Here is a 10,000-nt window from a genome sequence, read left to right as displayed (position 1 = left end):
GCAAGATAACAATTAAGCTGATATGCAACAGCCTTTTCAATCAGTTTAGATAAAAACTGAAGATTTGAAACAGGACGGAAATTTGAAAAAACTTCATGATCAGCATTAGCTTTTTTAAGAATAGGAGTGAGTTTGGCCACTTTAAGAGAATCAGGAAACACACCTTTAGACAGAGAAAGGTTGATAATTCTCACCAAAGTAGGTAAAAAAGAATCCAGACACTTTAACAAAAGAGAGGCAGGAATTGGATCAAGACTGCACGATTTCACTGACGACCCTATTAGGCGTGAAACATCATCTTCGCTCACTGCCTTAAAACAACAAAAATCAGATGAGCAGGTGATAATATCTAATTGCGATAGAACTGTGTCAGGAACAGCTGAAAAACCCTGTCTAATGCCCTTTATTTTATCAGTGAAAAACTGAATAAAAGAATTAGCCAGGCAAGTATCATCGGAACTAGGAGGATACTGTGGGCTCTGTTTAGGATAGAGCAAATTAGAAACAGTTTTGAAAAGAGAGTGTTGGTCATTCTCATTATCAGCAACTACACTGTTAAAATACTGCTGTTTAGATAAAAACAGCATCTTGGTTTACCACAGCACATTGCTTAGAAAATTTCTGCTTGTCAGAAGGAAGTCCAGTGGACCTCCATCGACGTTCGTACCTTTGCCTAACTTTCTTCTGGAGGTCAATTTCAGGCGTGTACCAAGGCGCTTTTTTAACACGAACAGTAACAGCTCTACGCTCCAGTGGAGCATGCGTGTTGAGTGTAGAGGCAAGCACCTCATGATAGTGTGAAACCAGCTTAGATATGTCAGAATTATCAACACAAGCGAGAGAGACACTGATATCACGCTTGAAAGAATCAAGGCAGACAGACAAATTTCGTCTTACTAAGAGGCTTAACAAGATTGAGATGGCAGAGAACAGGAGAATGATCAGAGATGACTATATCAGATGTACATACATCAGATACAAACAAGTCGACAGAGCGAGTGATCATAAGATCAAGGGTGTAACGACCATTATACGTAGGACAGAGAACGTGCTGTTTAAGGTTAAAAGACAGAAGAAGATCAAGAAACCTCTTGCCGTTAACATCATCTGCAGCATTAACATGGAGGTTGAAATCTCCAAGAATGAGAATGGTTTCGGGAAGAATAACAATGTGCTCCAAAAATTGAGAAAATTCTGCAAAAAATAGCGAAACTGACAAACCATTAACTTGTGAAGGAGGAGGACGATATATGACAAAAATCCTAACGTTTATCAAGCTCAGTAACAGGATGTCCATACATTCAAATGATAAAAATGAGTCACATAATTTCTTTTTCATTTGGAGATTATTCTTGAAAAGAAGGCCCACACCTCCGCCACGATTGTTGTTATTCCTTGGAGCATGAATAAATTTAAATCCTTTAGGGCAAAGTTCAGTTATAAAAGCTTCATCATCTGAGTTCAACCAAGTTTCAGTCAGAGCCATGATGTCAATGTTGAGATCAGTAGTGAAATCACTTATAGCTAAAGTTTTGTTCCCAACTGATCTTCCGTTTAATAGACAGAGATCCAAAGATTTGCGCTTGGAATCTACTGTAGAAGAGGACCAAACAGGCATAGAAAAGTATTTTTCTTGAACAATAGGAGTAGTCCCACGAGAGTTATGGCGATGTGTAGTAATTCGTACTGGAATCTGTTGTTTATCTTCCTCAAAGAAGTTGGTGTAGAATATAGGAATATTTAATGAAGAGGAATGCAAATTTGCAGACTTCCAATCATCAAAGTTTTTAGAAGTCAAAAAAGTTCCATTTGGTACCAATAATGATCTTGAAATTGATTCTTCATTTAAGCGAGTAATTTGTAGCTGTCGTTGTTTACGTTGACCAGCTCTACAACCACGACGCGTGGCTTTACTCGAGATATGCCAATGTTGCATAAATTACGCCATAAGGTAGATTTAAGCTTGATATTCGATGACTCAGCCACAATACTTGTAAGAAAACATCTCGAATAGGTAGTTACCATTCCTGATAGCCAACAGTACAGTTTCACAGTAGCAAATTTAAAATAAGTAGTAAAAAAATACAATAAAAGGAGTATTACAAACCGCTCTTTTCAGATAAAGTTTATAGTCGTGGTTAGCTCGTGTACGCCTTCTATTTGCAAGCTAGAATAAATCCGGGAAAGAAAGCAGATGCTCAATACCAAAAACTATCTTATAACATTGAACCAGAGATAGAAATTCTCTCCGCTTCTCTAGTGTTTGCCATTTTAACAAGCTGCAACGGTGTTCGTAGCTCATTTCGCCGCGTTTCTGCCTTAAAGCGAGTCGCGAAGCTCTTCGTTGAACCTTTTCTAGAGCCACAATATCCTTAATCAAGTACGGGCTCCAAACAGAAGCCGCATACTCAAGTATGCATATCCTGGCTGTTTGTTCCGATGGACCGCTTTATGATACCCAGTATACAGTACCATATTTGCCTCCCGAAGTAACCATTTCACGTTCTGACTTTCTCGGAAGGTCAAGACTTGTTTTGGTTGGTGACAGTGTGCTCAGTGTTTTGTCACTCGATCCCGCTGAGGTCTAGTCTCAATTTCCGCCGCACACTCGAGTTCGGGGTATCCTCCCCTGCTCGATTTGTGCAGGCGAGTTTCTGATCGGCGGAGATTAACAATGGCTCACCTCAAGCGTCCAGCCGAGATTTCGGGAGTGAGTGCTAGTTCATTTCGCGAAACAGAGGCTGGTAATCCAGCCTACAACGAGTCGGGAACGCCGATAGCAAAAAAAAAAGAAAAGTTTATCGGGGCGCCGGTACTTTCGGAATTCTAAGCCAGGTGAAGGCATTCTTGGTGTTGATTAAATACATGCCATCTTACAGTAACACTCATGGCCTTCCTTCAAACTGACCTCTCCCTTATTATTCAACTTACACGACGTAAAGTCTACTTCAAACTTCAAATCTACTTCAAAGAAACAAACGTTTTAAACATGCAGAATAGATTCAGAATGGACGAGGCAGAGAGTCAACTGAACTCGGATCTATGGCTTCTCTTTACAGGAGTACCCAACGAAACCGCTCCACAAAAAAGCCGCTCTGCAGGCTGTTTTCGAGCTGGCTGGCTGAAAAAAAATTTCAAGAGTGAGCTGGCTGGTCTTTGACACAAACCGCTTCTGGCTCACTGAGACATGAAAAACGTTTTTCCTGGCTGGCTATATAAAGCTCAGATTCTTTTCCTGGCTAAGACATTGTTCACTTTGTCCACTGGCATAAAGTTCTTTTAGCTCAAGCATGTAATTAATTGGACAGAGGAACGATAGAAAATTTCCTTTTAGTTTCTGGCTTCTATCAATCAAGATTTCGTCACGCAATGATCTCCTTCAAAGAGGCGGGCGCTTCTCATTTTTGCCTCGCCGTGAGAGACCTCTGCTAGCAGGGAAGCAGGATGTTTCGTAGTATTTATTTTGATCAGATTGTGGAAAAGTCCTTATGGAATGATCGCAGAATTTGATTTTAATTCCGTCCTTTGCAATTGAATTCAGTGTTTACCGAAAGGATTTTAGGCTACCGCCGTTTTGGACAACATCAAGGACACAAAACGAGAGAGGTAACGTGGGCTAAAATTTCGCATGGAACTGTTAATGTTTAAATTTTGTATTTTTGTATATTGAATTACCTATCGTTGTGTCTCCTTAAACAAATCGCCATCGTTTCTTGAATAAGTACCGGTTTACCTTTCGGGGTTTTGTCAAAGTTCTGCCACCGGCACTTTAAGAAAAGAAAGAGAGACGTTGGGAATGGAGTTGATTAAAATTCTGCTACCACGCTCCATGGTTTTTCGTACAACTACCCAAACCCTAATGTGAATTAACAAAAACTTCGAAATTGAGAACAACCTCTCCAGAATATATTGCTCGTTCTTTAAGCCACGCGCAGATCTGGCAGATAGATATCCCGGGTAAAAAATCGATTGTTATTCATCCATAAATGGCTGCGCACCGCGGTAGTAGTCCATCTCACTCTTTCTCCTTATTCTCATTCATCAACTAAGGACCATGGTGGCAGTTTATTTAAGTACCTTGTCAGTGAACGGGTAAGTAGAATTGTTCCATTTTTTTTATTGTTACGATCATGGTATTTTATTGTACGCTGGGGATGGTTCAAAGTACAACGCAACTGTTTTTTTCCAGTGTCGCTGCAGCTGCAAATATGATTACTCCCTGTTTAATCAACTTTTGTGGCATAGTTAGTAGAGGTATAACTGAAAAGGACAATTTTCTCTAAATGCATGCATTTTTTTCACTTCGATTGAGCCGCTTATAACATCTCCAATATCGATTCAACACTAACCTGACTATCACTGCGATCTAAGATAGCAAAAAAAATGCTCGAACTTCGCTTGCCTGGATATGTACATGTAACCGTGCATTTGCAAAGCAACAGAAGAGGAAATCACTGAGGAATAGTAAGCGTACAACGAAATATTTAATGAGAAAATTTGTAACGTCAAGAATTTAATTAGTTTCGTTTAAATTTCCTTAAACAAGCCGCGTCTCTCTTTTTTCCGTAAAAACACTTATGCAAACGCAAACGCCACTGTGCCTCTTGTCTGAATTCTGCGTTCAAAATAATCGGGCTAAGTTGATGATTTCACAGGGTTTAACCATTTGGTTGTGGTACGAAATTCCCTCAGAAGCAATGGCCAGTTACGAGTTACAGCAGTTTTATTTCACTTTATGACAGATACATGTCAAGCTGTGCAAAACTGTATACTTTTTTATTGGTTAAGACCTGAATGATAGTTTGGATATTTTAGAATCTCTCGTTTATTTTACAATGTCACTTAAATAGTAGCAATTTACATATGTTCGTAAATTTTGTGATTGTAAATTTTCCCTGTTACTTTGTACGTTTCAAGCTTGGTACCTTGCGAGCCAAGGAGACTGGCGTTTCCTTTTAAGATAAAGTGGGCGCTTTTGCCGCTTTTCCGCCCGGTCATGTCAAGCAGAATTGATACTATGAAACCATTTTTTAATGTTCGTAATTAATTATAATTCCGGAGGGAGGTAAGCCTTAGTTTCAACCGTAAACCTTTTCAGTTTGGCAAAAAAATTTACCACTTCAAACTGATAAAAGTTTGTCAACTAAAGATCCGCGCTTGTAGTTTGGACTGCAGGTCTGTTTATTTTCACGTCCCCATATCGCGTACGCTTTTAGAGGCGGCCGCCAACCGGATGCCAATTTTGTTTTGAGCGATCACCCCAAGCTTGGATTCCAGTGAACGCTATGAACTTGGCAAACATACACCAGCATCGAGAAATTTTTGGAATCGATCTTTCCTTAGAGAAAATTCAGATTCACAGCAAACTGGAACAAGACGTGTCCGTTCCTTCCTTTTACCAAGAATGAAAAAGGGTGGCAAACAGAAGTGGAAAAACGAGAGCAAAATAAAACTTGACCGCCATTGAAGACCACGTGGTACTTCGCTTCGCGATGTTCGTCTGTTCAGTTTCTCTATTTCTGTGTCTGTTCAGTTTCTCTGTTGCCTATCTCAGGGGTTTTATAGCACAAAGCGTTATTAGAAATAGTAATTTTAAAAAACAGTATAAAAGATAGGTTCGAGTTCCGTGGATATGTAATTCCACTTCACATAGAAAACTTGACAAACGGAAGTTAAGGTTCCATTCGAAACAGCACCGTTCAAAACCAAAGATAAACTTCATAGTCATAAAGTAAAATACTCCAGGCAAATCACACGATAGTCCGCTTCGAGAAATGAACACGCTGTCTTATTATTGTGCCCTTGTTGCCTTGGTTTCAGACTACCTGGATGTGACCTCTTATGAGCTTGCGTTGGTGTCTGTTACTCATGGTGCGATGACAGCACAATAATAATACATTTTCTTTCCAAGTAAATCACACGATCGTCCGCTTCGAGAAATGAACACGCTGTCTTATTATTGTGCCCTTGTTGCCTTGGTTTCAGACTACCTGGATGTGACCTCTTATGAGCTTGCGTTGGTGTCTGTTACTCATGGTGCGATGACAGCACAATAATAATGCATTTTCTTTCCAAGTAAATCACACGATCGTCTGCTTCGAGAAATGAACACCCTGTCTTATTGTCGTGCCCTTGTTGCCTTGGTTTCAGACTACCTGGATGTGACCTCTTCTGAGCTTGCATTGGTGTCTGTTACTCATGGTGCGATGACAGCACCAAAAAAAAACATAATAATACCAAGTAAATCACACTATCGTCCGCTTCGAGAAATGTACACGCTGTCTTATTATTGTGCCCTTGTTGCCTTGGTTTCAGACAACCTGGATGTGACCTCTTATCCTCTTATGAGCTTGCGTTGGTGTCTGTTACTCATGGTGCGATGACAGCACAATAATAATACATTTTCTTTCCAAGTAAACCACTATATCGTCCGCTTCGAGAAATGAACACGCTGTCTTATTATTGTGCCCTTGTTGCATTGGTTTCAGACTACCTGGATGTGACCTATTATGAGCTTGCGTTGGTGTCTGTTACTCATGGTGCGATGACAGCACAATAATAACTCATTTTCTTTCCAAGTAAATCACACGATCGTCCGCTTCGAGAAATGAACACGCTGTCTTATTATTGTGCCCTTGTTGCCTTGGTTTCAGACTAGCTGGATGTGACCTCTTATGAGCTTGCGTTGGTGTCTGTTACTCATGGTGCGATGACAGCACAATAATAATACATTTTCTTTCCAAGTAAATCACACGATCGTCTGTTTCGAGAAATGAACACGCTGTCTTATTATTGTGCCCTTGTTGCCTTGGTTTCAGACTACCTGGATGTGACCTCTTATGAGCTTGCGTTGGTGTCTGTTACTCATGGTGCGATGACAGCACAATAATAATGCATTTTCTTTCCAAGTAAATCACACGATCGTCCGCTTCGAGAAATGAACACGCTGTCTTATTATTGTGCCCTTGTTGCCTTGGTTTCAGACTACCTGGATGTGACCTCTTATGAGCTTGCGTTGGTGTCTGTTACTCATGGTGCGATGACAGCACAATAATAATACATTTTCTTTCCAAGTAAATCACACGATCGTCCGCTTCGAGAAATGAACTCGCTGTATTATTATTGTGCCCTTGTTGCTTTGGTTTCAGAGCTCTTGGATGTGACCTCTTATGAGCTTGCGTTGGTGTCTGTTACTCATGGTGCGATGACAGCACAATAATAATACATTTTCTTTCCAAGTAACTCTCACGATCGTCCTCTTCGAGAAATGGACTCGCTTTCTTATTATTGTGCCCTTGTTGCCTTGGTTTCAGACTACCTGGATGTGACCTCTTATGAGCTTGCGTTGGTGTCTGTTACTCATGGTGCGATGACAGGACAATAATAAGTCATTTTCTTTCCAAGTAAATCACATGATCGTCCGCTTCGAGAAATGAACACGCTGTCTTATTATTGTGCCCTTGTTTCCTTGGTTTCAGACCACCTGGATGTGACCTCTTATGAGCTTGCGTTGTTGTCTGTTACTCATGGTGCGATGACAGCACAATAATAAGTCATTTTCTTTCCAAGTAAATCACACGATCGTCCACTTCGAGAAATGAACACGCTGTCTTATTATTGTGCCCTTGTTTTCTTGGTTTCAGACCACCTGGATGTGACCTCTTATGAGCTTGCGTTGGTGTCTGTTACTCATGGTGCGATGACAGCACAAAAATAATACATTTTCTTTCCAAGTAAATCACACGATCGTCCGCTTCAAGAAATGAACACGCTGTCTTATTATTGTGCCCTTGTTGCCTTGGTGTCAGTTTTGGGGGTGGGGGGCGTAAAAACATTATTTACTGGCAAAACGAGAATTTCCAATACCTATCGCTGGCTGGGAAGGGTTTCAACATGATAAATGCCGCTGGCTGGCGCCCACAGCGAAATGTATACCTTCCTGGCTGGGAAAAGGCCTCAAAATAATGGCTGTTGGCTGGCGACCTCGGAAAATAATCTCCTGCTAGCTGGCTCTGAAGAGCGGATATTTATTTCCCAGGGTAGTTAAATATTAATCAAAAATGTCTTAATCGATGCCCACATATCGTGTATGTCAATAACAGATGAATTCAGAGAAAGTGTTCGTTGGGTACTCCTGTCTTTACAGATATCCACTAGACTAACGAGACGAACTTCCGGTAAGTCGCATTTTTTTAGAGTATTCAAACAGTAGTACCCAGCAAACAACTGAATTTAACCGTTTTTAAAGTGGTTGAGTGCGGCTTAGCTGAGAAATTAAACGCTTTTTCTTGTAGAACTAAATTTCATTCTTTTTGCAGCGGTGAGCTTGTCATATCAAGGTGGGATATTAGGTCGTGTAATTGTTGCGAAATGTCTAAGGTCATTTGTGAGGTATGCATGGCCGTGAGTGATAACCTTTTGGATCACGCTTGTGCTACCCGTTCCAGTCCACCCAGAGGTCAAGTTCAGTTGTTCCTTGTTTACAGGACACTTTTTCTTCATTTCGTACCGGAATGAAGTTTTCGCACCGGTGCAGAAACCGGGGTGAACTCGCGCCGGTATGACATCTTCTGGTGGTGTCATGTAAACGAATACAGAGCCACAAAGAGGAGCCGGAGTGAACTCGTTCCGGACGAAAGTCGCCCCGGTATCATGTAAACACCCCCTCATAGATAAATGGCTGAATGAATGAATGAATGAATGAATGAATGAATGAATGAATGAATGAATGAATGAATGAATGAATGAATGAATGAATGAATGAATGAATGAATGAATGAATGAATGAATGAATGAATGAATGAATGAATGAATGAATGAATGAATAAATGAATGAATAAATGAATGAAATGAATGAATCGATTTGTTTTATACGGCATGTTTCTCCTGTGACAGAAGTCCAAAACCAGGAGCCCACAAGTCCAAAGCTAGGTCTGTGTAATGCGGGCATTTTCAACAGATCAAGCTATTCTTCTACGAGTTCTTAAATGAGATTTGGTAGCATGAGAGACCATTCTTAATCCAATGTGCATTAATTTCTCATGCAAAACTTGTGATTAGCTAGAGAGGTCTGGTTTCGCGGGAAAATCAATCTAAAAAATAACTCCGCCTGCAGGGAAGGCCCACCCTTACTTTTGGATGTGGCAAGTATAAAGCCCTCCTCGCTCCTCGTCATGGCTCCTAGGCCTGCCTTGTAGCATGGCGAGGATTTCTTTATTACTTTGTTCGAAATACACCTTACCGAAACTTGGAGACGGTTAGTGGATGAAGGCAATGTTGTTGCATTGGCTTTTATTGATTTCAAAAAAGCTTTCGACAGCGTCAACCATGAAATTCTTATATCCAAATTACAGCAGAACTTTGGAATTTGTGATCCCTTTCTAACTTGGTTAAAAAGTTATTTATATGACAGACGCCAATTTACAGTCGTTAACGGAACCAAATCGGAATTTCTTCCAGTTAACTACGGTATTCCACAAGGCTCCGTTTTAGGGCCAACGTTATTCACCCTCTTTACTAACGATCTTCCATCAGCAGTAAAATCGGGAGAACTGTTCATGTACGCCGATGATACAACTGTTTACAGTATCGGAGAGAATGTGGATCAAGCAGTAGCTCAGTTGAACAAAGCACTTGAAGAACTTTATACATGGTGCCTAAATAACCGCTTAACACCACACCCGGTCAAGTGTGAGACGTTTTTAGTATCTAGATCTAGTTTTGTCGGGCCTATTGCACCAGTCCGGATCGGCGATTCTTTCGTTAATCAAGCCAGTTAACAAATCCCGCTTACTTGGCACTGTGGTGGACAATAAGCTGAGCTGGACACCTCACTTGATGGATCTAAAGAAGCGCTTTGCCATAAAGTTAGCCTTGCTAAAGAGGTGCAAATTCTTACCTAAGAATGTTTTAGAAGCATTTTATCTTACTGTAATTCTACCGACTGTCACCTATGGGTTACCTTTGTGGGGATGCTGTAGTAATAAGGAAATGTTTAATT

This window comes from Montipora capricornis, chromosome 10 (assembly GCF_036669925.1).
Source record: "Montipora capricornis isolate CH-2021 chromosome 10, ASM3666992v2, whole genome shotgun sequence".
Taxonomy (NCBI): Eukaryota; Metazoa; Cnidaria; class Anthozoa; order Scleractinia; family Acroporidae; genus Montipora; species Montipora capricornis.
This window is presented reverse-complemented; position numbering follows the sequence as displayed.